Below are 27,193 nucleotides of genomic sequence, written 5' to 3' on the forward strand. Positions count from 1 at the left end.
ATACTCTAGATGGGATCAGTAGCAGAATAACTGAGGCAGAAGAACGGGTAAGTGACCTGGAAGATAAAATAGTGGAAATAACTACTGCAGAGCAGAATAGAGAAAAAAGAATGAAAAGAACTGAGCACAGTCTCAGAGACCTCTGGGACAACATTAAACGCACCAACATTCGAATTATAGAGGTTCCAGACGAAGAAGAGAAAAAGGGACTGAGAAAATATTTGAAGAGATTATAGTTGAAAACTTCCCTGATATGGGAAAGGAAATAGTTAATCAAGTCCAGGAGGGACAGAGAGTCCCATACAGGATAAATCCAAGGAGAAATAAGCCAAGACACATATTAATCAAACTGTCAAAAATTAAATACAAAGAAAACATATTAAAAGCAGCAAGGGATAAACAACAAATAACACACAAGGGAATCCACATAAGGTTAACAGCTGATCTCTCAGCAGAAACTCTGCAAGCCAGAAGGGACTGGCAAGACATATTTAAAGTGATGAAGGAGAAAAACATGCAACCAAAATTACTCTACCCAGCAAGGATCTCATTCAGAGTTGATGGAGAAATTAAAACCTTTAGAGACAAGCAAAAGCTGAGAGAGTTCAGCACCACCAAACCAGCTTTACAACAAATGCTAAAGGAACTTCTCTAGGCAGGAAACACAACAGAAGGGAAATACCTATAATAATGTACCCAAAACAATTAAGAATATGGGAATAGGAACATACATATCGATAATTACCTTAAATGTAAATGGACTAAATGCTCCCACCAAAAGACACAGATTGGCTGAATGGCTACAAAAACAAGACCCATATATATGCTGTCTACAAGAGACACACTTCAGACCTAGAGACACATACAGACTGGAAGTAAGGGGATGGAAAAAGATATTCCATGCAAATGGAAACCAAAAGAAAGCTGGAGTAGCAATACTCATATCAGACAAAATAGACTTTAAAATAAAGACTACTAGAAGAGAAAGAAGGATACTACATAATGATCAAGGGATCGATCCAAGAAGAAGATATAACAATTGTAAATATTTATGCACCCAACATAGGAGCACCTCAATACATAAGGCAAATACTAACAGCCATAAAAGGGGAAATCGACAGTAACACAATCATAGTAGGGGACTTTAACATGCCACTTTCACCAATGGACAGATCATCCAAAATGAAAATAAATAAGGAGACACAAGCTTTAAATGATACATTAAACAAGATGGACTTAATTGATATTTATAGGACATTCCATCCAAAAACAACAGAATACACATTTTTCTCAAGTGCTCATGGAACATTCTCCAGGAGAGATCATATCTAGGGTCACAAATCAAGCCTTGGTAAATTTAAGAAAACTGAAATTGTATCAAGTATCTTTTCCCACCACAACGCTATGAGACTAGATATCAATTACAGGAAAAGATCTGTAAAAAACAGAAACACATGGAGGCTAAACAATAAACTACTTAATAACGAAGTGATCACTGAAGAAATCAAAGAGGAAATTAAAAAATACCTAGAAACAAATGACAATGGAGACACGACGACCCAAAACCTATGGGATGCAGCAAAAGCAGTTCTAAGAGGGAAGTATACAGCAAAACAATCCCACCTTAAGAAACAGGAAACATCTCAAGTAAACAACCTGACCTTGCACCTAAAGCAATTAGAGAAAGAAGAACAAAAACCCCCCAAAGTTCGCAGAAGGAAAGAAATCATAAAAATCAGATCAGAAATAAATGAAAAAGAAATGAAGGAAACCATAGTAAAGATCAATAAAACTAAAAGCTGGTTCTTGGAGAAGATAAACAAAATTGACAAACCATTAGCCAGACTCATCAAGAAAAAAAGGGAGAAGACTCAAACCAATAGAATTAGAGATGAAAAAGGTGAAGTAAAAACTGACACTGCAGAAATACAAAGGATCGTGAGAGATGACTACAAGCAACTCTATGCCAATAAAATGGACAACCTGGAAGAAATGGACAAATTCTTAGAAATGCACAACCTGCCAAGACTGAATCAGGAAGAAATAGAAAATATGAACAGACCAATCACAAGCACTGAAATTGGAACTGTGATAAAAAATCTTCCAACAAACAAAAGCCCAGGACCAGATGGCTTCACAGGCAAATTCTATCAGACATTTAGAGAAGAGCTAACACCTATCCCTCTCAAACTCTTCCAAAATATAGCAGAGGGAGGAACACTCCCAAACTCATTCTACGAGGCCACCATCACCTTGATACCAAAACCAGAGAAGGATGTCACAAAGACAGAAAACTACAGGCCAATATCACTGATGAACATAGATGCAAAAATCCTCAACAAAATACTAGCAAGCAGAATCCAACAGCACATTAAAAGGATCATACACCATGATCAAGTGGGGTTTATTCCAGGAATGCAAGGATTCTTCAATATATGCAAATCAATCAACGTGATACACCATATTAACAAATTGAAGGAGAAAAACCACATGATCATCTCAATAGATGCAGAGAAAGCTTTCGACAATATTCAACACCCATTTATGATAAAAACCCTGCAGAAAGTAGGCATAGAGGGAACTTTCCTCAACATAATAAAGGCCATATATGACAAACCCACCGCCAACATCGTCCTCAATGGTGAAAAACTGAAACCATTTCCACTAAGATCAGGAACAAGACAAGGTTGCCCACTCTCACCACTCTTATTCAACATAGTTTTGGAAGTTCTAGCCACAGCAATCAGAGAAGAAAAGGAAATATAAGGAATCCAAATCGAAAAGAAGAAGTATAGCTGTCACTGTTTGCAGATGACATGATACTATACATAGAGAATCCTAAAGATGCTACCAGAAAACTACTAGAACTAATCAATGAATTTGGTAAAGTAGCAGGATACAAAATTAATGATGTGCAGGATACAAAATTAATGAAATCTCTGGCATTCCTATATACTAATGATGAAAAATCTGAAAGTGAAATCAAGAAAACACTCCCATTTACCATTGCAACAAAAAGAATAAAATATCTAGGAATAAACCTACCTAAGGAGACAAAAGACCTGTTTGCAGAAAATTATAAGACACTGATGAAAGAAATGAAAGATCATACCAACAGATGGAGAGATATACCATGTTCTTGGATTGGAAGGATCAACATTGTGAAAATGACTCTACTACCCAAAGCAATCTACAGATTCAATGCAATTCCTATCAAACTACCACTGGCATTTTTCACAGAACTAGAACAAAACATTTCACAATTTGTATGGAAACACAAAAGACCCCGAATAGCCAAAGCAATCTTGAGAACGAAAAACGGAGCTGGAGGAATCAGGCTCCCTGACTTCAGACTATACTACAGAGCTACAGTAATCAAGACAGTATGGTACTGGCACAAAAACAGAAAGATAGATCAGTGGAACAGGATAGAAAGCCCAGAGATAAACCCACGCACATATGGTCACCTTATCTTTGATAAAGGAGGCAGGAATGTACAGTGGAGAAAGGACAGCCTCTTCAATAAGTGGTGCTGGGAATACTGGACAGGGACATGTAAAAGTATGACATTAGATCACTCCCTAACACCATACACAAAAATAAGCTCAAAATGGATTAAAGACCTAAATGTAAGGCCAGAAACTGTCAAACTCTTAGAGGAAAACTTAGGCAGAATACTGTATGACATACATCACAGCAAGATCCTTTTTGACCCACCACCTAGAGAAATGGAAATAAAGACAAAAATAAACAAATGGGACCTAATGAAACTTCAAAGCTTTTGCACAGCAAAGGAAACCATAAACACGATGAAAAGACAACCCTCAGAATGGGAGAAAATATTTGCAAATGAAGCAACTGACAAAGGATTAATCTCCAAAATTTACAAGCAGCTCATGCAGCTCAATAACAAAACAAACAACCCAATCCAAAAATGGGCAGAAGACCTAAATAGACATTTTTCCAAAGAAGGTATACAGACTGCCAACAAACACATGGAAGAATGCTCAACATCTTTAATCATTAGAGAAATGCAAATCAAAACTACAATGAGATATCATCTCACACCAGTCAGAATGGCCATCATCAAGAAATCTAGAAACAATAAATGCTGGAGAGGGTGTGGAAAAAAGGGAACAACACTCTCTCACTGCTGGTGGGAATGTGAATTGGTACAGCCACTATGGAGAACAGTATAGAGGTTCCTTAAAAAACGACAAATAGAACTACCATATGACCCAGAAATGCCACTACTGGGCATATACCCTGAGAAAACCATAATTCAAAAAGAGTCACGTACCAAAATGTTCATTGCAGCCCTATTTATAATAGCCCAGAGATGGAAACAACCTAAGTGTCCATCATCGGATGAATGGATAAAGAAGATGTGGCACATATATACAATGGAATATTACTCAGCCATAAAAAGAAAGGAAATTGAGCTATTTGTAATGAGGTGGATGGAGCTAGAGTCTGTCATACAGAGTGAAATAAGTCAGAAAGAGAAAGACAAATACGATATGCTAACACATATATATGGAATTTAAGAAGAAAAATAAATGTCATGAAGAACCTAGGGGTAAGACAGGAATAAAGACACAGACCTACTAGAGAATGGATTTGAGGATATGGGGAGGGGGAAGGGTAAGCTGTGACAAAGCGAAAGAGAGGCATGGACATATATACACTACCAAACGTAAGGTAGATAGCTAGTGGGAAGCAGCCGCATAGCACAGGGAGATCAGCTCGGTGCTTTGTGACCTCCTGGAGGGGTGGGATAGGGAGGGTGGGAGGGAGACGCAAGAGGGAGGGGATATGGGAACATATGTATATGTATAACTGATTCACTTTGTTTATAAAGCAGAAAGTAACACACCATTGTTAAGCAATTATACTCCAATAAAGATGTAAAAAAAAAATTCAAGAAGGCTGAAGTCATATCAAGCATTTTTCTCTGACCACAATGGTATAAAACTAGAAATCAGTTATAGGAAGAAAATTTGAAAACCATACACATGGAGATTAAATAATATGCTACTGATCAATCAATGGGTCATTGAAGAAATCAAAGGAAAACATTTAAAAATACCTACAGACAAATGAAAACAGAAATATGATATACCAAAGTCTACGGGATGCAGCAAAAGCAGTTTTAAGAGGAAAGTTCATAATGATACAGGCCTACTTCAAGAAAGAAGACAAATTTTCAATAACTAATCCAACTTTGCATCCAGAGGAACTGGAAAAAGAAGAACAAATGAAGCCCAAGGTTAGTAGAAGGAAGGAAATAATAAAGATCAAAGCAAAAATAAATGAAATAGGGACTAAAAAGACAATAGAAAATATCAATGAAACTAAGAGCTGGTTCTTTGAAAAGATAAACAAAACTGACAAACCATTAGCTAGATTCACCAAGAAAAAAAAAGTGGGCTTAAATAAATGAAATCAGAAATGAAAGAGGAGTAACAACTAATAGTAAAGAAATAAAGAAGATCATAAGAGACAACTATGGACAATTATACACCAACGATTGAACAACCTAGAAGAAATGGATAAATTTCTAGAAACACACAATCTTCCAAGACTAAATCATGAAGAAATAGAAAATCTGAATAGCTTGATTACTAGTGAGAAGATTGAATCAGCAATCAAAAACCTCCCAACAAATAGAAGTCTAGGACCAGGTGGCTTACTAGTAAATTCTACCAAACATCCAAAGAAGATTTAACACCAATCCTTCTCAAACTATTTCCAAAAAAATAAAGAGGAAGAAATACCTCCAAACTCATTTTAAGAGGCCAACATTACCCTGATACCAAAACCAGAGAAGAATACCAGAAAAAAATTACCAGCCAGTATCCTTAATGAACATAGATGCAAAAATCCCCAACAAAATATTAGCAAACCGAATCCATCAACACATGAAAGGATCATACACCATGATCAAGTGGGATTTATTCCAGGGATGCAGGAATGGTTCAACATCCACAAATCAATGTGATTAACACATTAACAAAGCGAAGGATAAAAAATATCACCTCAATAGATGCAGAAAAAGCATTTAACAAAATTCAATACCCATTTATGGTAAAATGCTCAACAATGTGAATACTGAGGGAATGTACCTCAGCATAAATAAAGGCCATATATGACAAACCCACAGCTAACATCATACTCAATGGTGAAAAGCTCAAAGCTTTTCCTCCAAGATCAGGAAAAAGACAAGGATACCCACTCTCATCACTTTTATCAACATAATAGTATTGCAAGTCCTAGCCACATCAGTTAGGCATGAAAAAGAAATAGAAGCCATCCAAATTGGAAAGGAAGAAGTAAAATTGTCACTATTTGCAGATGACATACCACCATATATAGAAAACCCTAAAGAGTCCAGCAAAAAAAAATTTGTTAGAATAAATGAATTCAGTAAAGTTGCCAGATATAAAATCAATATACAGAAATCTGTTGTATTTCTATACACTAATAATGAACTATCAGAAAGAGAGATTAAGAAAACAATCCCAGTTACAACTGTGTCAAAAAGAATAAAATACCCAGGGATAACTTCAAACAAGGTGAAAGACCTATATACTGAAAACTATAAGACACTGATGAAAGAAACTGAAGAATAAACAAATAAGTGGAGGGGGCAAAGTCAAGATGGCGGTGTGGGATAACACTGAGTTAGCCTCTCCCCATAACTAGGGTGCCTGCCTGCTGCTGGTGGGGGACCCTCATGCCCAAGGAGATGGGAGGGACCCCCAGGTGAACCGGTAGGAAGTGGGGTACAGAGCGGGGAGGAGAAGTGGAGACCAGACTGCAGCGGCACCCCTGAGGCAGGGGAGATCAGGAGAGGCAGGCAGGAGGGACCCTCTGGGAGGAGCAGGAGAGGAGGGCATTTGCCCCACCCACTCGAGCCCAGGAAGCCAGCTGGGCTCCCAGGTGAGGTCCCCTGCCCTCTGAGACCAGGGGTGGGGGGCACACCTGGGCCCCTTCTGTTCCTTGAGCCTAAGCCCTGGCCCCCACAGCCCCCGGGCCTTTTCCAGCCCTGTGGGTCCTGAGCATTGGCCCTACCCACTGCCCAAACCTCACCCTTGCTCAGGCCCTGCCCTCCACAGCCAAGGCCTTTCCCCCTTTTTTTCCTTTCCTTTTTTTTTTTTTGTTTCTCTTTTCCCTCCTCCTCTCTTTTACTATTGTGGTACGGTTGTACCTTCCAGTTGCTGATTCATCTATATTTTAATCTTTATATTCTTTGTAATGTATCTGTTGGTTTCCTAGTCTAATTTTATTTTTTACTTTGTTATTTTCTCTCTCTCTCTCTCTCTCTTTTTTTTTTTTTTGCCACCCCACATGGCTTGCAGGATCTTGGTTCATAGGCGGGGGTCAGGCCAAAGCTCCTGCAGTGGGAGCGCTGTGTCAGAACCACTGGACTAACAGAGAACCTCAGACCCCAGGGAATATTTATCAGAGTGAGGTCTCATGGAGGTCCTCATAGCAGCACCAAGACCCAGCTCTACCCAGCAGCCTACAAACTCCAGTGATGGAAGCCTCAGGCCAAACAACCACTAAGACAGGAACACAATCCCACTCATAAAAAAAATAAGATGGCAAAAAATATGTCACAGATGAAGGAGCAACGTAAAAACCTACAGGACCAAATACATGAAGAGGAAATAGGAAGTCTACCTGAAAAATAATTCAGAGTAATGATAGTAAAGATGATCCAGAATCTTAGAAATAGAATGGGGGCACAGATTGAGAAAATACAAGAAATGATTAACAAAGATCTAGAAGAAGTAAAGAACAAACAGAGATGAACAACATAATAACTGAAATGAAAACTACACTAGAAGGAAACAATAACAGAATAACAGAGGCAGAAAGACGAATAACTGAGCTGGAAGACAAAATGGTGGAAATAACTGCCGAGGAGCAAAATAAAGAAAAAAGAATGAAAAGAATTGAAGACAATCTCAGAGACCTCTGGGACAACACTAAATGCACCAACATTCAAATTATAGGGGTCCCAGAAGAAGAAGAGAAAACGAAAGGGTCTGAGAAAACATTTGAAGAGATTATAGTCAAAAAATTCCCTAAGATGGAAAAGGATATAGTCACCCAAGTCTAGGAAGCACAGAGAGTCCCATACAGGGTAAACCCTAGGAAAAACACACCAAGACACACATTAATCAAACTAACAAAGATTAAATTCAAAGAAAAAATATTAAAAGCAGCAAGGGACGAACAACAAATAACATAAAAAGTAATCTCCATAAGGTTATCAGCTGATTTTTCAGCAGAAAATCTGCAGGCCAGAAGGGAGTCGTAGGATATACTTAAAGTGATGAAAGAGAAAAAGCTACAACCAAGATTACTCTACCCAGCAAGGATCTCATTCAGATTCGACAGAGAAATCGGGAGCTTTTCAGACAAGCAAAGGCTAACAGCACCACCAAACCAGCTTTACAACAAATGCTAAAGAAACTTCTCTAGGTGGGAAACACAAGAGAAGAAAAAGACCCACAAAAGCGAACCCAAAACAACTAAGAAAATAGTAATAGGAACAAACATATGGATAATAACCTTGAATGTAAATGGATTAAATGCCCCAACTAAAAGACACAGACTGGCTGAATGGATAAATACAAGACCCATATACATGCTGTCTGCAAGAGACCTACTTCAGACCTAGGGACACATACAGACTGAAGGTGAAGGGACGGAAAAAGATATTCCATGCAAATGGAAATCAGAAGAAAGCTGGAGTAGCAATACTCGTATCTGATAAAATAGACTTTAAAATAAAGACTGTTATAAGAGATGAGGGACACTACATAATGATCAAGAGATCAATCCAAGAAGAAAATATAACAATTATAAATGTTTATGCACCCAACATAGGAGCACCTCAGTACATAAGGAAAATGCTAACAACCATGAAAGGAGAAATCACAGTAACACAATAATAGTAGGGGACTTTAACACACCACTTACAACAATGGACAGATCATCCAAGCAGAAAATAAATAAGGAAACACAAGCTTTAAATGACACAATAGACCAGATAGATTTAATTGATATTGATAGAACATTCCACCCAAAAGAGGCAGAATACACTTTCTTCTCAAGTGCACCTGGAACATTCGCCAGGATAGATCACATCTTGGGTCACAAATCAAGCCTTGGAAAATTTAAGAATATTGAAATCGTATCAAGCATCTTTTCTGACCACAATGCTATGAGATTGGAAATCAATTACAGGAAAAAAAAAACTGTAAAAACTACAAATACATGGAGGCTAAACAGTGCACTACTAAATAACCAAGAGATCATTCAAGAAATCAAAAAGAAAATTAAAAATACATAGAAACAAATGACAACAAAAACATGACGACCCAAAACCTATGGGATGCAGCAAAAGCAGTTCTAAGAGGGAAGTTTATAGCAATTCAATTTCACCTCAAGAAACAAGAAAACTCTCAATCTATCCCTACACTTAAAACAACTAGAGAAAGAAGAACAAAGAAAATCTAAAGTCAGTAGAAGGAAAGAAATCATAAAAATCAGAGCAGAAGGGCTTCCCTGGTGGCTCAGTGGTTGAGAGTCCGCCTGCCGATGCAGGGGACACGGGTTCGTGCCCCGGTCTGGGAAGATCCCACATGCCGCGGAGCGGCTGGGCCCATGAGCCATGGCTGCTGAGCCTGCGCGTCCAGAGCCTGTGCTCTGCAACGGGAAAGGCCACAACAGTGAGAGGCCCGCATACCGCAAAAAAAAAAAAATTTACAATTCATATGGAAACACAAAAGACCCCGAATAGCCAAAGCAATCTTGAGAAAGAAAAACAGAGTTCGAGAAATCAGGCTCCCTGACTTCAAACTATACCACAGAGCTACAGTAATCAAGACAGTATGGTACTGGCACAAAAACAGAAATATAGATCAATGGTACAGGATAGAATGCCCAGAATGCCCAGAGATAAACCCATGTACATATGGTCACCTAATTTATGACAAAGGAGGCAAGAACATACAATGGAGAAAAGACAGCCTCTTCAATAAGTGGTGCTGGGAAAACTGGACAGCTACACGTAGAAGAATGAAATTAGAACACTACCTAATACCATACACAAAAATAAACTTGAAATAGATTAAAGACCTAAATGTAAGACCAGACACTATAAAACTCTTAGAGAAAAACATAGGAAAAACACTCTTTTGACATAAACCACAGCAAGATTTTTTTTGACCCACCTCCTAGAGTAACGGAAATAAAAACCAAAAATAAACAAATGGGACTTAATTAAACTTAAAACCTTTTGCACAGCAAAGGAAACCATAAACAAGACAAGAAGACAACCCTCAGAATGGGAGAAAATATTTGCAAATGAAACAACAGTCAAAGGATAATCTCCAAAATATACAAACAGCTAATGGAGCTCAATATCAAAAAAAGAACAATCCAATTAAAAAATGGGCAGAAGACCTAAATAGACGTTTCACCAAGGAATACATACAAATGGCCAAGAGGCACATGAAAAGTTGATCAACATCACTAATGATTAGAGAAATGCAAATCAAAACTACAATGAGGTATCACCTCACACCAGTCACAATGGCCATCATCAAAAAAATCTACAAACAATAAATGCTGGAGAGGGTGCGGAGAAAAGGGAACCCTCTTGCACTGTTGGTGGGAATGTAAATTGATACAACCACTACGGGAAACAGTATGAAGTTTCCTTAAAAAACTAAAAATAGAACTACCATATGACCCAGCAATCCCACTACTGGGCATATACCCTGAGAAAACCATAATTCAAAAAGAGACATGTACCACAATGTTCATTGCAGCACTATTTACAATAGCCAGGACACAGAAGCAACCTAAGTGTCCATCGACAGATGAATGGATAAAGAAGATGTGGCACATATATACAATGGAATATTACTCAGCCATAAAAAGAAACAAAATTGAGTTATTTGTAGTGAGGTGGATGGACCTAGTGTCTGTCATACAAGAGTGAAGTAAGTCAGAAAGACCAAACCAAATACCGTATTCTAATGTGTACATATGGAATCTAAAAATATATATATGTATATATATATATATATATATATATATGGTACCGATGAACCTAGTTGCAGGGCAGGAATAAAGATGTAGATGTAGAGGATGGACTTGAGGATACGGGGTGGGAGAGGGAAGCTGGGGCAAAGTGAGAGTAGCATCGACATATATACACTACCAAATGTAAAATAGTTGGCTGGTGGGAAGCAGCAGCATAGCACAGCGAGATCAGCTCAGTGATTTGCGATGACCTAGCGGGGTGGGATAGGGAGGATGGGAGGGAGACTTAAGGAGGAGGGGATATAGGGACATATGTATGCGTATGGCTGATTCACTTTGGTGTACAACAGAAACTATAACACAGTATTGTGAAGCAATTATACTCCAGTAAAGATCTATTTAAAAAAACAAATAAATGGAAAGATATTCTGTGATCATGGATTGGAAGAATTAATATTGTTAAAATGTCCATACTGTACAAAGCAGTCTACAGATTTAATGCAATCCCCCTCAAAATTCAAAGGGCAGTTTTGATGGGAATAGAACATTAATTCTAAAATTTGTATGGAACCACAAAAGACCCCAAATAGCCAGAGCAGTCTTGAGAAAGGAGGACAAAGCTGGAGGGGTCACACTCCTTGATTTCAAAGTATGCTATAAAGCTACAGTAATCAAAACAGTATGGTTTTGCATAAAAACAGACACAGATCAATGAAACAGAATAGAGAGCCTAGAAACAAATCTACACATATATGAACAATTAATTTACAACAGAAGAGTCAACAACATATACATGGAGAAAGAATGGTCTCTTCAATAAATGGTGTTGTGAACACTGGACAGCCATAGGCAAAAGAATGAAACTAGACTATTATCTTATACCGTACACAGAAATTAATTCAAAATGGATTAAATACTTGAATGTAAGGCCTGAAACTATAAAATTGCTAGAAGAAAACATAGGCAGTGAGGTCTTTGACAGTAATCTTAGTGATGCTTTTGTGGATTTGACTCCAAAGGCAAAGGAAACAAAAGCAAAAATAACCAAATGGAACTGCGTCAAACTAAAAAGCCTCTGCAGAGCAAATGAAGCCATCATCAAAATGAAAAAGCAATGTACTGAATATAAGCAGATACTTGCAAATCATATATCCAGTAAGTGGCTAATATCCAAAATATACAAAGAACCCATACAACTCAACAACATAAAAGCAACCTGATTAAAAAATGGGCAGAGGACCTAAATAGACATTATTCCAAAGAAGACATACAGATGGCCAACCGGCACATGAAAAGATGTTCAATATCTCTAATTATTAGAGAAATGCAGATCAAAACCACAATGAGATATCACCTCACACCTGTTAGAGTTAGAATGGATATTATCAAAAATACAACAAATAAGTGTTGGCGAGGAGGTGGAGAAAAGGGAACCCTCGTGCACTGTTGGTGGGATGTAAATTCGTGCAGTCACTGTGAAAAACAGTATGGAGATTCCTCAAAAAATTGATAGAACTACCATATGATCCAGCAATTCCACTTCTGCAATTTATCTAAAGAATGCAGAAACAGTAATTCGAAAAGATATATGCACCCCTATGTTCATTATAGATCATTTACAATAGTCAAGATATGGAAACAACCTAAGTGTCCATCAATGGATGAATGGATAAATAAGATATTTTATGTATACACACACACACACACACACACGCACACAATGGAATACTACTCAGCCATAATAAAGAATGAAATCTTGCCATTTGTGACAACATAGATGGACCTTGAAGGTATTATGTCCAGTGAAATAAGTCAGAGAAAGACAAAGACCACATGATGTCACTCATGTGAAATGTAAAAAACAAACAAACAAACAAAACCCCCCAAACGAACAAACAAAAACAAAAACTCATAGATACAGAGAAGAGATTGGTGGTTACCAGAGGGGAAGGGGGTTAGGAGGCAGGCAAAATGGATGAAGTGGGTCAACTGCATGATGATGGATAGCAACTAGACCTTTGGTAGTGATCACTTTGTAGTGTATACAGATGTTGAATTATAATGTACACCTGAAACTTATATAATGTTATATATATACCAATTTTACTTCGATAAAAATTTATGAAGATTCAATATGCAGCAGTTAGAAGAAATAGCTAATGTCAGAACTTCCAGCTTCTGAAGGAGACAAAATGGGATCATGAGTGCAGTGGGTGGAAACAGCCTGGAGAAGAAATGCTGAGATACCAGAGAGAATATGTTTCTACTGAATGTCGCTACAGGTAAGTTCGTAGGGACTGGAAGTTGAGGTATTCTCTGCTTATGACTTCCATTTTCTTTTTAATATAGAAGGCAAGTTCATGTGAGAAGTACCCCTACTTAACACATAGGCTTATAATGGGTAATTTCACATAAAAGTATTTTAAAACAATAAGAGACATGAACTCTTTATTAGAAAACAATTGCCTTAATTATAGAAAGGCATTTTCCATGGAAGGATTTTGTTTTGGTTTACAACTGGCTCTAGGAAATGCTAAGAATTTATAAAATCTGAGGTAAATCTATAGAATTGAATTATATCAAGCTAAGCAAGAATTCTGAATTGTTTAAAAATAAGGCCAGGCCAAGAATCATCTAAATATGGATATATTAAAATAGATAAAAATGTCCCCAGCATATCTGCACTACCAAATGTAAACTAGATAGCTAGTGGGAAGCAGACACATAGCACAGGGAGATCAGCTCGGTGCTTCGTGACCACCTAGAGGGGTGGGATAGGGAGGGTGGGAGGGAGACACAAGAGGGAGGGGATATGGGGATATACGTATACGTATAGCTGATTCACTTTGTTATACAGCAGCAACTAACACACCATTGTAAAGCAATTACACGCCAAGAAAGATGTTAAAAAGAAAAAAATGTCCACAGTATTCCTTAATTTTAGTCAGTCTAAATTCTTAATGTTATCTTGTCTGCATTTATATTTATCTCTAAAAATTGGCACATTATTAGAAGGAATTCAAAACCAAAAACATGTTAATATTTAAAATACCTCATTGGATAGAGAATTCATTCCCCATAGGAGTAAACATGGAAAGATATCCAGAGGAGACAAAGCCAAAGAGTTGAAAAGGAAAAAAAAAAACCTTTAGTTAAACCATTTTCCCAACTTTATTTTGATTTCTTTTTAGCTTTCAAAAGCAGATTAATATGGAAAAATAAAGCACAAGGCTGGAGAAAAGAGCCACAATTTTTCTTCTTCAGTGTCAAAGAAATAGCTTTCCCTGCTCCTACTAAATTGGAACTAAGCTCATAAGGTTGAAAATAAATGACTAATTTCTTGGGAAATAACCTTAAGTGAAAGATTCTTTTGGCCCAGTGATTGCTTTTCTGAAACTCCAGTTGACTTAACCTCATTCTCAAGGCCTCTTCTGCCCTCCCTTCCATCACACCCTACTGGTATCAAGTGTACCTAAAAGGCAGTCTCGGCATTTGCTACCCATCTCGGGAATGTTTTCCTTCTCTGATACAATTTGTGGGCAGGAATAAGTCAAAAGCGTGCTTCCTTCATTTCTTTTAAAAACTTCTCTCTGACGTCTAAGATCTTTAAAAATGGGACCTAAAAAATATTACCACAAAATTTCACAAAGTAATGTTTCTACCAACTTTGAAAAAAACTGTGATAACCCTCTAAAAAGTTTTAATATATAACTAACATGTTAATTTTCATCTTCTCGTTTTGCTAAAATTGTATAAAATGATACTCCTTAGTCTCATCTATATAAGAACTTCAAATTTCAGTGAAAGAAATGGAATGAGTTTTATAACAGAATGATCCTTCCCCTTCTGGCAAAGACCATGTTCATTTCAGAGCCCATCTTGCATTATTTTTACCAAGTTAGCTGTTCAGAACTGCAGGGTTGGCTCTAAGCATGGTATCTAGGCCAGCGATTAAATAAAAAAATTTTTTTCAGCAGTGGAACTCTTTTCCTTTCTTTAAAAAAAAAAAAAAATTTACCAAGTATTTATCACTATGAATTGATGTAAGAATTAACAATATAAAATCTCATTTCCAGGCATAAGCATATTCAGAAGCAAAATTTACACACATTTATCATAAAATAGTAAGTAGCAAGAGAAATATAATTTTATTAATCCTGGAGCTATCTTGCAATATTAATAAGAATATTAAGGACTGAAAGCTAATAGTACAAATTGGAATGATGAAATATGTCTCTACCAAATGCAGATGCATTTTTTGTATCAGGTATATTTCCTCTAATTTTTATTACCAGTGTCCTGAGTTGGAAGAACATTTAATTTAACATCTAGATGTACTATGTACAAGTAATACCTATATAATTTTTTGAAAACTGTTTGTTTCAATTTAAGTGGAAGCATTCCTTAGCTATGCAGTGATTCTTAGCATCTTTCTTTTAAATGTAGTTCTCAAAAACGGATAAATCCATTAAACTCTGAAAAGTTTTGATATATTTTCTTGCACATCTGAAATTGGTCATCAAACTTTATATGATTTAGTAATTTCTTTCTTAATACATAAATTCATATAATCTTTCTCAAGTTCTAGGAAGACTTAGCAATAGAAAGTCCCAGAAACTTTTAAAGAGTGGAAGAACTCTCTTCCTTTTTTCCCCTAAACAAAAACTCAACTTTTCTATGAAATTCACATAGATTGATACATAAACATCCTGTGTAAGGCAAAACGGAACGTTGGAAGGGAAAGCAGGGCATGGGTTCCTAGAGCTCTGCCTGTCCCTCTTGTCCCCCATACGGACCCTCAGGGTACTGTCTCCAGTTTTGTGATACACAACAAACCACTCATCTTCATAACCTTTGACCTCCTCACCTCTTTATTTCCGTTCTCACAACAGATCAGCTCCCTTTGCTGCTCCTTCCACACAGGTCTGCTCTGTCCACATTCGCTCCTCCAACAATTGCCTCACAATCCTAAAAACTGCCGTTCCCTCAGTTTTGATAGTCTCAGCTAGACATTTGGAAAGGAACAGTTTAAACACATGCCTGCTCAGTTTTAAATGAGTGATAGCTTTGCTTATGCTTCCTGGATTTCAAAATTTGTGTTTTTAGGCTAAATTTTTAGCTTACAAAATTTCAAATTATATAGCAAAGCGATACATTTTAGGCAGCACATTAGGATTTAGGAAGTTCTTCCTTAGGATTTAGGAAGGTCTCTGGGGCCCCCCTGAAATGATACGTGTAGAACCTTGTTTCTCTGTGGCCTGTTTCCGAATTCTCCTGAGGGAACTGGATGGGTCATATTCCTGAGCCTGTCCCAGGACCAACCCAGAGCTCCTGGTCAAACATGTTAATAAAGTCATCCTTTCGACCTTACTTTAATGTCAGTTTGGATCCAAGGTACTAAAGTAGCTTATTGTGTCAATACTTATTTTGTGTTAATCTAGCTTTCTTCAACGTTTATCTTACACTTTGGGCAAGATTTTCCTTTTTTTTTTTTTTTTTTTTTGCGTTACATGGGCCTCTCACTGTTGTGGCCTCTCCCGTTGCGGAGCACAGGCTCCGGACGCACAGGCTCAGCGGCCATGGCTCACGGGCCCAGCTGCTCCGCGGCATGTGGGATCTTCCCAGACCGGGGCACGAACCCGTGTCCCCTGCATCGGCAGGCGGACTCTCAACCACTGCGCCACCAGGGAAGCCCAAGAGTTTCCTTTTAAATTAATATCTTCTCTGTCACATCTCTTTGGATGACAGGTGGGCAGGTCTTTGTTTCCCTGTCTACCAGGAAAAGATGTTGCTGGTCACCTGCCATGTGATGTGGAAGGCACTGTGAGGAAGTCATGGCCCAGCCCTCGAGGCGGGTGGAGGGTGAGGAGTGAGGCGTGTGGCAGGCAGCCCAGCGCACAGCCCTCCCTCCGCCTCGGGCCAGAGGACCTAGCTTTCTGGGTTGTTACAAGCCCCGTGTCCCCAGACGCAAGGAACAGGTGGTGGGGAGGCCTCTCTCCCTTTTCACAAAGCAGAGCCTAGGCAGGACACAAGCTAAAGCTCAGGCGGGCTTTCCTCAGTTCATCACCACCCAACCTCCACCAGAGATGACGTTCCCCACCCACTCCACCATTACGGATCCAGGGAAGGCAGGGAGGGCGGGTACCCCGCAAGAAGGAAGGGGACCGTGACCAACATTCCAACCGGCGGTTAGTGCTTCACCGCGTGTGAGACACTATCAAAGCGCCATGTATGCACTAATTCACTTAATGCTCCCGACAAACCCGGAGTTATATATTATTAATTTCCTAGTGTTACAGATGAGGAAACTGCCGCATAGAGAGACTGAGTCACTTGCCCAAAGTCCCAGAGCTTGGGAAAGCCAGGATTTGAACGTCAGCTCTAGGTCCCACGCTCTCACCCGTCCCGAACACGGCCGCCCTTTTGTCAGAAGTGTGCGTGCAGAAGGAGCCGGTCTGGCCCGGACCCTGGGCCCCTGGCGCTGCACCCCCTCAGGCCGTCACGCCCACGCTCAGTGCCGAAATCTGCGGCCACAGTCAACTGGCTCCACTTGCAATGATTCCACTCAAAGGGCCTCTCTGTTTCTGCAAATGCTCCCCGTGGGTCCGCTGCAGACCAAGTGCAATCTGTGGGGAGCAGGCCCCGGCCGGGGCTGACCTGTTAGACATCCACCTCCACCGGCGATGCCCCGCTGTCCCCGCACCACTGTGGACGTGCAGTCCAGCACACTCAGAGCTTCTCCTGAAGGCTGAGTCCCTTCCTTTCTCTGCGAACCCTCAGAGGTTGGGCCAATCAACACCATCCTGACGCTAAGATGCTCTGCCTTTCAGCGCTGGCAACAAACAAGGCTGAGAAGGTTTTGAAATCGCTCGTCTGACCCTTCCACTCGTTCCCACTCAGACCCCTTTTTCAATACCCTTTTTAAATGTACTTGAGTCATTTTCTCTGGTACAAGATAAAGCTCACCAGTCCTTCTTTCCACTCTTCGGGGCACAATGACTGGATCTCTCTGGTTTAATATTCCTAACAGCTCATACTGTGTTCACAGACTGCACTCCACTGTGTACGTTGTTTTTCACATTGTTCCATAAGGTTCTTCCTAGTACTGACCCTGGAAGAGTGTTGCCAAGGAACAGCTGCTTCCTGTCTCTACTCTGTCTCCTGTCCCTGCCCCCTTGTCAGGTTCCCCAACCATCAACCATAACAAAGCGTCCCCGTCCCCGCCCATGTTATCGTGCCTCACACTCTCACACACACACAAACACACTTCTTTTGAATTGCTTTGGTGTAGAACTTTGTCACCAATGTCCTAGAAATCTACATAATGACCAGTTTGCTCCTTTTGGGGCAATCAAGGAGCCCATAAGTTTATCTGTGAGCACATTTCATGGATTACCCAAATATAGGTAACCAGCAATGCTAATTTTTCCCCTCCAGCTTTACTGCTTCATACGTAAGGCAAAACGACTTAATGATGCATTTCAAGAGGATGCGCTAACGGTGTGAATCTTACTCTCCACAGCCAGTGGTATGTTAAAGCTCTCGTGCAGTAAAACTAAACATCTCTTCTTCAGCCTGTCAGTTTACTCTGACATAGGCAGTTGCTGTGAAAATTATCCTAATGAGCATTAGAGGAATAAATAATAGAAATAATTTTTAAAATTATTTCAATAAAGTTGGAGGGCATAAGAAGAAAGTGTCAGTGCAAAATGGCTTTGCCAACTTGGCAATGGCAGGTGGAATCTGTGATGAAATTTTTACCTTAAATGCAACAGACTAGCTTTCTCCATTGCCCAGCCATGCAGGCTTTTCGCAGTTTTTTATGTACCACAAAATACATAATAGAGGGCAGTTAAATTCACTCCGAACCCCCAGCTACATGACCATGACGTATTTGGAGGTGACTCAGGTTCATTCCCAAACATGGTGCAATGACTTCTAAATTCACAGTCTGAGTTCCTGCTGCCAGTTATGACTGCCAAATGCTTCTGACAGTGCGGCCAGTTTGTGGTGTCCCTAAAAATCATCAGCAATTTGAAAACATTAGCACCCAGCCAATAGTCATACTTTGCAATGATTGCCTGTATTTATCACCTCAGTTTTCCAGGGTACAAACTGAAAAAAAAAATCAAAGAGAAAAATTAAACTTCTCTAGCGGCGGGGAAAATATAGACTTGAAAACCAACTGCATCAGAGGAACTCGGCCCTTTTCTATATTGTTCACAACTTAAACCATTTGAGCTCTGTGGCCGTGTAGAAGGAAAATATTGTAACACGTTTCCCTCTGTCAAATACTTTTGATTTGGTCTTCACATTTGCAGAATATTTTGATATTTGGATATTATGGTATGTGGCAGGACTGAAAATGGGGAGAGGTTCGTTGCTTCATTCGACAACTATTTACCATGTTCTGCTTCGTGGCACAAACTGTGCCTGGGAGTGCCGAAGTGGACGAGACAGGACGGCTCCTGTCATCAGGAGCCACAGTCTCCTGAAACCAACAATTCCATCACGACAGGGGGAAGAAGAGACGTACAAGTCTTCGGAGCGCACAGACGGGGCAGGACTAGAAGCAGACGTCCCCGAGGAAGCAGCGTGCATCTGAAACCTGGAAGACGGACGTGGACAACACGGTGTGGCGCGGGGATCTGAGTAGCATCCGAGGCAGAGGAGGAGCAGCGGGACCACCTGACAGGGACCTGCCGAGTGCAGAGGTGCCCGCGGAGAAGCGGCGCCGGCCCCGCACCCCCGCCCTGCCCTCCACTCGTACATCCTGGCTGGTGGCTGGCCCCAGGAGCAGGCTTTACTTCACACAACAGTAGACGATGCTTGCCACCAAGCCATGTCCCATGAGTATATTCATTTGAGTCCAAGATAAACAGTTTTCACACAAAGACCCTCAAACCCTAACCCTAACCCTAACCCAAATTTAGCGGTTTAAACAACCTAGAAGTTTGTCTTCCCTTGTGTAACGCCGTAGATGGTCCAGGGCTGGTAGCACGGCCCTGCCATCTTCAACGTGTTGGCTAAACTCTGAGTCCAAAGCTGCCCCAGTGGCCTCTATCCCTCAGCCTTCGAGTTAGGAGAGGGACCCAGGGATACGCTTGCATCCTTGACGGGGGGCAAGAAACAAAGTCGCCCACGTCACAGCTTCACACGTCCCATCCCGGAGAACTTAGCCCCATGGTCACAGCGAGAGTCAGGGAAGGCTGAGAACCGTATTCTGTGCTGTGCTGAAACCGTCCTTAGCCGTCCGTGCCCCAAGGTAGGCTGGGAGAGGGGCCAGATGGTGGCAGAGAGGCAGGCAGGACTCGGGTTCTGGGATTACACAAGGTCTTGCTCAAAGCAAAGGAAACCACGTTAGCGTTGTAGAAGGTGCAAGGGCAGATTGAGGAGAATCTGCTCGCAGAAAAGGCTGGATCAGGGGGACACCAGACAAGGCTTCCCAGTGGGTCTCCCATTTAATTACCCAGACAATCCAAATTCTGCATTCAGAGGACACACAGCTGAGTCATAAGGCCTCTGAAGAAATTGCCTGAGAGCTTAGGTTTCAACAGAAAGGTTTTGGTGGCTATAGACAGAAACCTGGAGTATCCTGTATCATTCAGCCTTCCCCCACAGTGACGCTCGGATGTGCTCTGAGTTTACGACGGTCACAGGTCCCAACAAAGAACACAGCCTGGGGTGCAGAGGTGGCCACACCAGCACAATCACAGATGTAGATACGAGTGTGGCCTGCGCCCTGGCCAAGCTGCAGGAGGACCGAGCCACTCTCGAGGGTGGCACGGACCCGCCAGCAGCCTCTCTGCAGAGCGTCAGATCCTGCCAAGGATGCAGGGCCCATCCACGTGGCACTCAGCCCCTCAGGAGAAATGCTGCTGGAAGCCAGCACCTCAGATTCTTGTCTACACTGAAAACGTGGAGGCCGAGGCCTTGAGCGCTGCTGTCTGAGTCGGTTCAGCACACAGAAAGGGGACTTGGCTCCAGGGAGGAGCACTTTAGAAAGACGCCTACCCCAGGCTCACAGCCTCCACCCGGCTTGGCAGGACTCTGCTCCTGATGAAAACAGCAGCTGCATTTGGATCCACCCCCAGCAGTCAGGCTCTTTATATATATGAATCTCTCTCCATACATTTCATTTTTCTTCTCCTCTCATCCTCTTTGTGTTATCATCCTTATACAAGTGGTGAAGACACAGCTAGGGAAGCTGGGTGGCTTGAAGCTGTACCCACAGCCAGGACTCAAACCCAGGTCTAGTCTGGCACCAGACACAGGCTCATTTCTCTGTACCCTGTGTTATTTATTTAATGAGTAGGTTTCTCCCTCAGATTTATCCATTTTCTGAATTGCATTACTGAACTAACTTTGGGATATCTGTCTAAATTATACTTGTATGTATTATATTATGTGTCTATGCCACCTAAAATGATTTCAAAACCTATCTAAATTTGCATACAAATCACTGGCTATATCCCGTAAAAAGTACGTCAGAAAATTCTGATGTTCTCCTTCTTGCAGAATGGCTTGCGGTAGGTAGCTTGGGTGCCTACGTGCTGTCAGGACCCTTGTTTTCATGGCTCGCTACCAAATCACGCGTTTTATAACAGCACATCACTTCTCTTAGGATTTCAATGAACATGAAACATACGGGTAAGCCGTACTAGTGGTTTTGATTTAATTATTAATGATAAGGGTTATCGATTGATTGATAATAATTAAGTTCTGATTAATCTATTAGTAATTTAATTGAACAGTTAGCAGAGCTAAAACTTGAAATGGTGCTGAAGCATGGAGGACCAATTTAATAAAAGTCACACCTAATGAGGATAGTTTAGTGAGTCACGACTCAGCCTGGGGCTTCTTTCACTTAGCCCACTGTTTTTGAGACTTGTTCGTGCTGTGGCACGTGTCACTGGTTTGTTCCTTCTTGTTGCTGAGTAGTATTCCACGGTACGAAGGCACCTACGGTTGTTGATCCACTCACCTGTTGAGGGGCATTTTGACTGTTTCTACGTTTGGGTGACTATGAATAATGCTGCTGAAAGTATTCACAAAGAGATCTTTGTGTGTATACACATTTTCGTGTTTCTCTTGGACAGGCACCTGGGAGTGGAGGGGCAAGGCTGTGTGGCATGCTTAACTTTCTGAGAAGCTGGCAAACTGTTTTCGGGGGGTGGGTGCCTGTATCATTTTGCATTTTTGTCAGCAGTGTGGGAGGGTTCTGGCGCCTCCACATCCTTGTCAGCACTTAACTATTGTCAGTCTTTTCAATTTTAGCCATTCTGGTAAGTATGTGGTTGTGTCTCATGAAGTTTTGGTTTGCATTTCCCTGATGGCTAGTGGTATTGAGCATCTTTTCATGTACTTGTGTTTGCCATCCATATATCTCTGCTGAAGTGTCCAGATATTTTGTGAATTTTTAATTGAGTTGTTTATCTTCTTTATTGAGTTGTAAGAATTCTTTATGTAATCTGAATAGTACAAGTCCTTTGTCAGATATGTAAAATATATATATGTATATATGTATACACATATACGTACATGGGGACTTGCCTTGGTTTTCCAGAAAAAAGTTGGACCCAGTGTGGCTTCAGTCAGGCTCTTGAGTGCCCCCTTCCAGGTCCCAAACAGTCCCACTGTGAGGATTTCCAGGACTTGTACAATCAAAGCTGAGGGCATATTCTGGCACAAGAAAGGTGTATGTCCAGATAGACACAGGATAATTTGTTGTCAATACACAATTTCACTTTAAGCAAGCCAGCAACTTTGTTGCCTCTCCCGGTCACAGGGAGAACACCACATTTCCACCTGTGCTGCCCTCTGACCACATGTCGGCGGCTCTCCCAGACCTGTCTCTAGGTGACCAGCAACACGTCCCAGATGGGTGTTGCTACCCTTCTTTGGCAAAGATGACAAGATTCAAAGAGGCTTTCATTTTTACTTCTCTTCATGCAAATTGGAATGAAAAATATTGGGTCAACATTCTGACAAGTGTAGTTTCATTGGCAAGTGACCATCTAAGAAAAAATACCTTGGCAAAAATACCTTCACAAAAACTTGATCAGATTTCCCCCCAATCAGAAAATCATGGTCTAGTGAAAAATATCAACATTTCCAGTAGTTTGTGTGCACATTTTAAGTTAGCTCTTATGATAAGCAGAGGTATAAATACTAAGCCACACATTGTAAAGAGATGCCCTCAAACTGCACGTCGGTTTTCCTTGCTGTAAATGGAGCATTAGAGGTGCTTTTCTGATTTTTTTTTCCTCCTCAGGGATTCAAACTTTAAACTTGGGTTATAAAGAATGTTAGCTTAAACTTTAGAAATATTTTTCTTACTTTTACTCACAGGTAAACAAAGACCTAGAGAATGAAGTGATTGAAACACTGAAAGCATATTGCAAACTAGGATATTATAAACAAGTCCAGACTTGTTAACCAGAAGCATAAGCCATTATGTTTGATCACTCCTTAACCACAGAAATCGTTGTTCTAATTTAAATACGCATACACTATAATTAAGCTGATTTCAAAAACATAACTTTTGTTGAGCACCTATACTTTTAAATTTGTGTCCAAAGACATTTCAAAGGGAGACATCTTACACCATGGCAATCAGTGGGTTGGAAAGTACAGAGATCACACCCTCTATGAACTGAAGAGTTTTGTAAATTTTTTAAATAAAAAACAAAAAACAAAAAAACAACGATTGATCCTGAAGGAGGTGAAAAAAAAGGAGCCTTAGAAGGGAATGTTAATGCATGCATATTTTTGGTACCTTAAAGACTTCAACGTGTTAATTCAAGCACTGTTTACTTTTTGTATATAACAGGATTGCTGTTTTCAAGGGTAAAACAGAAGATATTTTCTGAGTGCCAAAAACTACTTATTCATGAAGTCTGAAATACCATTATTATTATTAATTCTTATGTCTAGCATCTGTGAATAGCTTCTTATACGAGAAAACTATTTTGGGTCAGCTGGAGGCCAAAAATAATGAGCTGGCCTCCTGCCTTTGTGTATTGAGTCCAGTAGCTGCCAATTAATACAATTGATTTTTTTCTTTTTTGCTCCCAAGATAAATTTCAGAAAATGGAAACAAACATTTGTTGGTGCTTTTTATAAATTTCCAATGGAAACAATCTATTTCTCACAAGTTTAAAGACTGACAGCACCCGTAAGTAACCAAACAATTACAAGAAGCTGCCCGGTGTATTTCTGTGGTTTCAAAAAGGGGCCAAGTCGGAAGGAAAAAACATTCCCAGCATTTTCTGAAGCTAGATAAATACAGAGAAGAAATACAGATGAAACATGGAACTGCACTCTAGAACCCCTGCCAGATTCCTCGACTTTTTGGCAGGCTGATTGAATTTGGCAAATGTAACCAGTAGCAATCTTTTCCATTAAAAGGAGCAGCATATACTTTATTTTACCATACTGTTTGTGCATTTTTGACCCTCCCAAACTGGCTCTCTTTTTTTAGAAGGTGATTATTTCTGCAGAGTTGGCTGCAATTTCATTTATTTGAAACAGATCATTTATCACCACAAAAGCTGTGGGGCAGGGCTCCTGTTGAAGGGCTCCAACGGACCTACAGCTCGGCAGGAAAAGGGTCTTTTTCTGAGACCAAGAGATGCTTTAACGTGTTCCAAGAGCATCTTATGCCAACCTAGTGCCTTGATAGCCAAACCTATTTAAATTTGAGGAGTCCTGGACTGTACAGTTTAGACAAGATAAACTACCCAGTCCTGTCATTTTCTTTTATTTGTGATCAGAAAAACTGTAATGTTACCCTGATGTTCCTAATTTTGGTGACATGATTAGGTTAAGAGAAAGACTAATTCTCCAGCCTCGAATCTAAATTCTGTGGACTCCAACACCCCTTAACCCTACATTTTTTCTTATCTGGCAGTCATTCTATTGTAAAGTTATTAGGATATATGAGTAACAAGCTCTAAATATGTCAAGGTCATGGTTTCCGGCTTCACCCAACTCAGGAAGGGAGGCTCACACCTGAGAGGTCTTTCATGCTCTCAGATGGAAATGACTTCTTGTTTTTACCTTTCATTGATTTCCTCTAAACTAAACAAAAATTAAAAAACATTAGTGTATTCACCTTTCGCTGTGAAGTTTTTGAACACAACATGATGGACAGGTGTTTGGTTTTTAAACGGCCAAAAATTCAAGCAGCCTTTCTATAGTTGACAGTGACTTGGATATATTATTGTTCTGATGTTATCTGCCATCTTGTGCATCTTTCTTAATCATAAAGTAGCAGCTAATTTAAAGCAAAGGAAAAGCATTAGCTTGGTGTGAGTGCCAGATAAACCCTGTGGTTTCAATTTACAGTTTGGAGCCATCAGTGACAGATATAAAAATAAGAATCTGTAATTTGCCAAGTTTAAAATCCCAAAACCAACATGTGAATGCTTCACAGGTTTATATGTGCATAAAATGAAGACTGTTTTGCATAGGTTTTTAAATGGTGAAGGAGTGTCTTTTCTTAAACTTAGGTTGACAGTTTAATAGTTTAATCACAAAGTATCTGACAAAAAAAAAGCCAAAAGTTACTGTTTAAATTTCGGAATGCTAAATCCATACCAGCAGTTGGCAATAGCTAGATCTGGAATATTTTCAATAAAAATTATAAATAATTACCTCTCACATTTTATAATTTACATCCATTTAACTCACAGAGCTTGCCTTGTGAAAGAGTTCTTTAATAAAAATAAAATAATAATAATAAATAAAGCTGGCCAAAGCTGTTAGCAGGAATTTATAATTTTAACAAACAAGGCACAACATTTTAGAAGTGTTGGGTAAAATGCCCTCTATATGTCTTTGAAAGCCTTGCCATGATAATGTCATAACAAAAGTATATATAACTCTAAACACCGCCAATAATAACATGATAATACAGTGACTGTCCACTGAGCCAACAACTTCTCATGTTAGTTGGTCCGGAAATCTAAACCATGGCTTGACACATTCGTGTGCACCTTACACCGCCTTCCCAGCTCACCAAGAATGCCCTGAACTGTCCCTGTCCCTCACCCCCAGGGGCCGCCTTGGGAGCCATTTGTTAAGATACCACACTGTTTTCTTGTCCACAGTTGACTGGACTAAGGGTGGGTACTTTTCCCAAACTGGGCCAGTCAGATTCCTTTCCCTGAGATTTTTGAATTGAAAGTGAAAATAATATGTGACCTCTCTGGGTGACTGGAGAGGAAACCTACCAGAAACAGTGGAGACACATGTGGAGAAACACAGCCAGCTCACAGAGAAAGAATAAAACGGAACAGATACAGAAAGGAAGTGAGATGACAGATGAAAGAAAAGATTCTAAAAAGCATCTTTAGCTGGTCCTTTCTCCAGCGTCTTCCTAGGACTCTGCTGTTTTCTGGCCCGTGAACTCTGTCAAATGCCCGCATATCCCCTTTGGTGCCTTAGGTTATTTGAGTTGTGCTACTTGTAATCTATTGAATCCTAATGGATCCTGCATTCTATCTGTGGGACACGGGGCACATCACTGAGACTGTTGAACTAAAGCTTCCCCATCTTTAAAATGGGGACAGTAATGCCTGTGTCACAGGGTGACTGTGAATACAGTGAGGGTACCTAGCCCAGCAGAAAACACTAAGTAATTGGTTTCTGTTTTAAGAAGAGATTATGCTGTAATATACGTTTTATAAAAATATATACAGTTATTCATATTAACTGTTAGTCTAAGAAAAGCACTGCAATCTCATATTATTGTCTAATAGTCTAATATTTGCTAACTTTTCATTTAAGGGGTGACTCCAAATTATTTGGTGAAGTTTAAAATGAAAATGGGAAAAATAAATGCTGGAGAGGGTGTGGAGAAAAGGGAACCCTCTTGCACTGTTAGTGGGAATGTAAATTGATACAGCCACTATAGAGAACAGTATGGAGGTTCCTTAAAAAACTAATAGAACTACCATATGATCCAGCAATCCCACTACTGGGCATATACCCTGAGAAAACCATAACTCAAAAAGAGTCATGTACCAAAATGTTCATTGCAGCACTATTTACAATAACCAGGACATGGAAGCAACCTACGTGTCCATCAACAGATGAATGGATAAAGAAGATGTGGCACACA

The 27,193-nt window shown here is 40.0% G+C and overlaps 1 protein-coding gene across 5 annotated transcripts in view; it reads right to left on the minus strand.

The window, feature by feature from the left end:
- ODAD2 (outer dynein arm docking complex subunit 2) overlaps window positions 1-27,193 on the minus strand; it is a 248,108-nt gene that overhangs the window by 22,572 nt on the left and 198,343 nt on the right. The gene's annotated exons all lie outside the window — the stretch shown is intronic.

Source organism: Mesoplodon bidens, assembly GCF_964165515.1.
Source record: "Mesoplodon bidens genome assembly, chromosome: 3".
NCBI lineage: Eukaryota > Metazoa > Chordata > Mammalia > Artiodactyla > Ziphiidae > Mesoplodon > Mesoplodon bidens.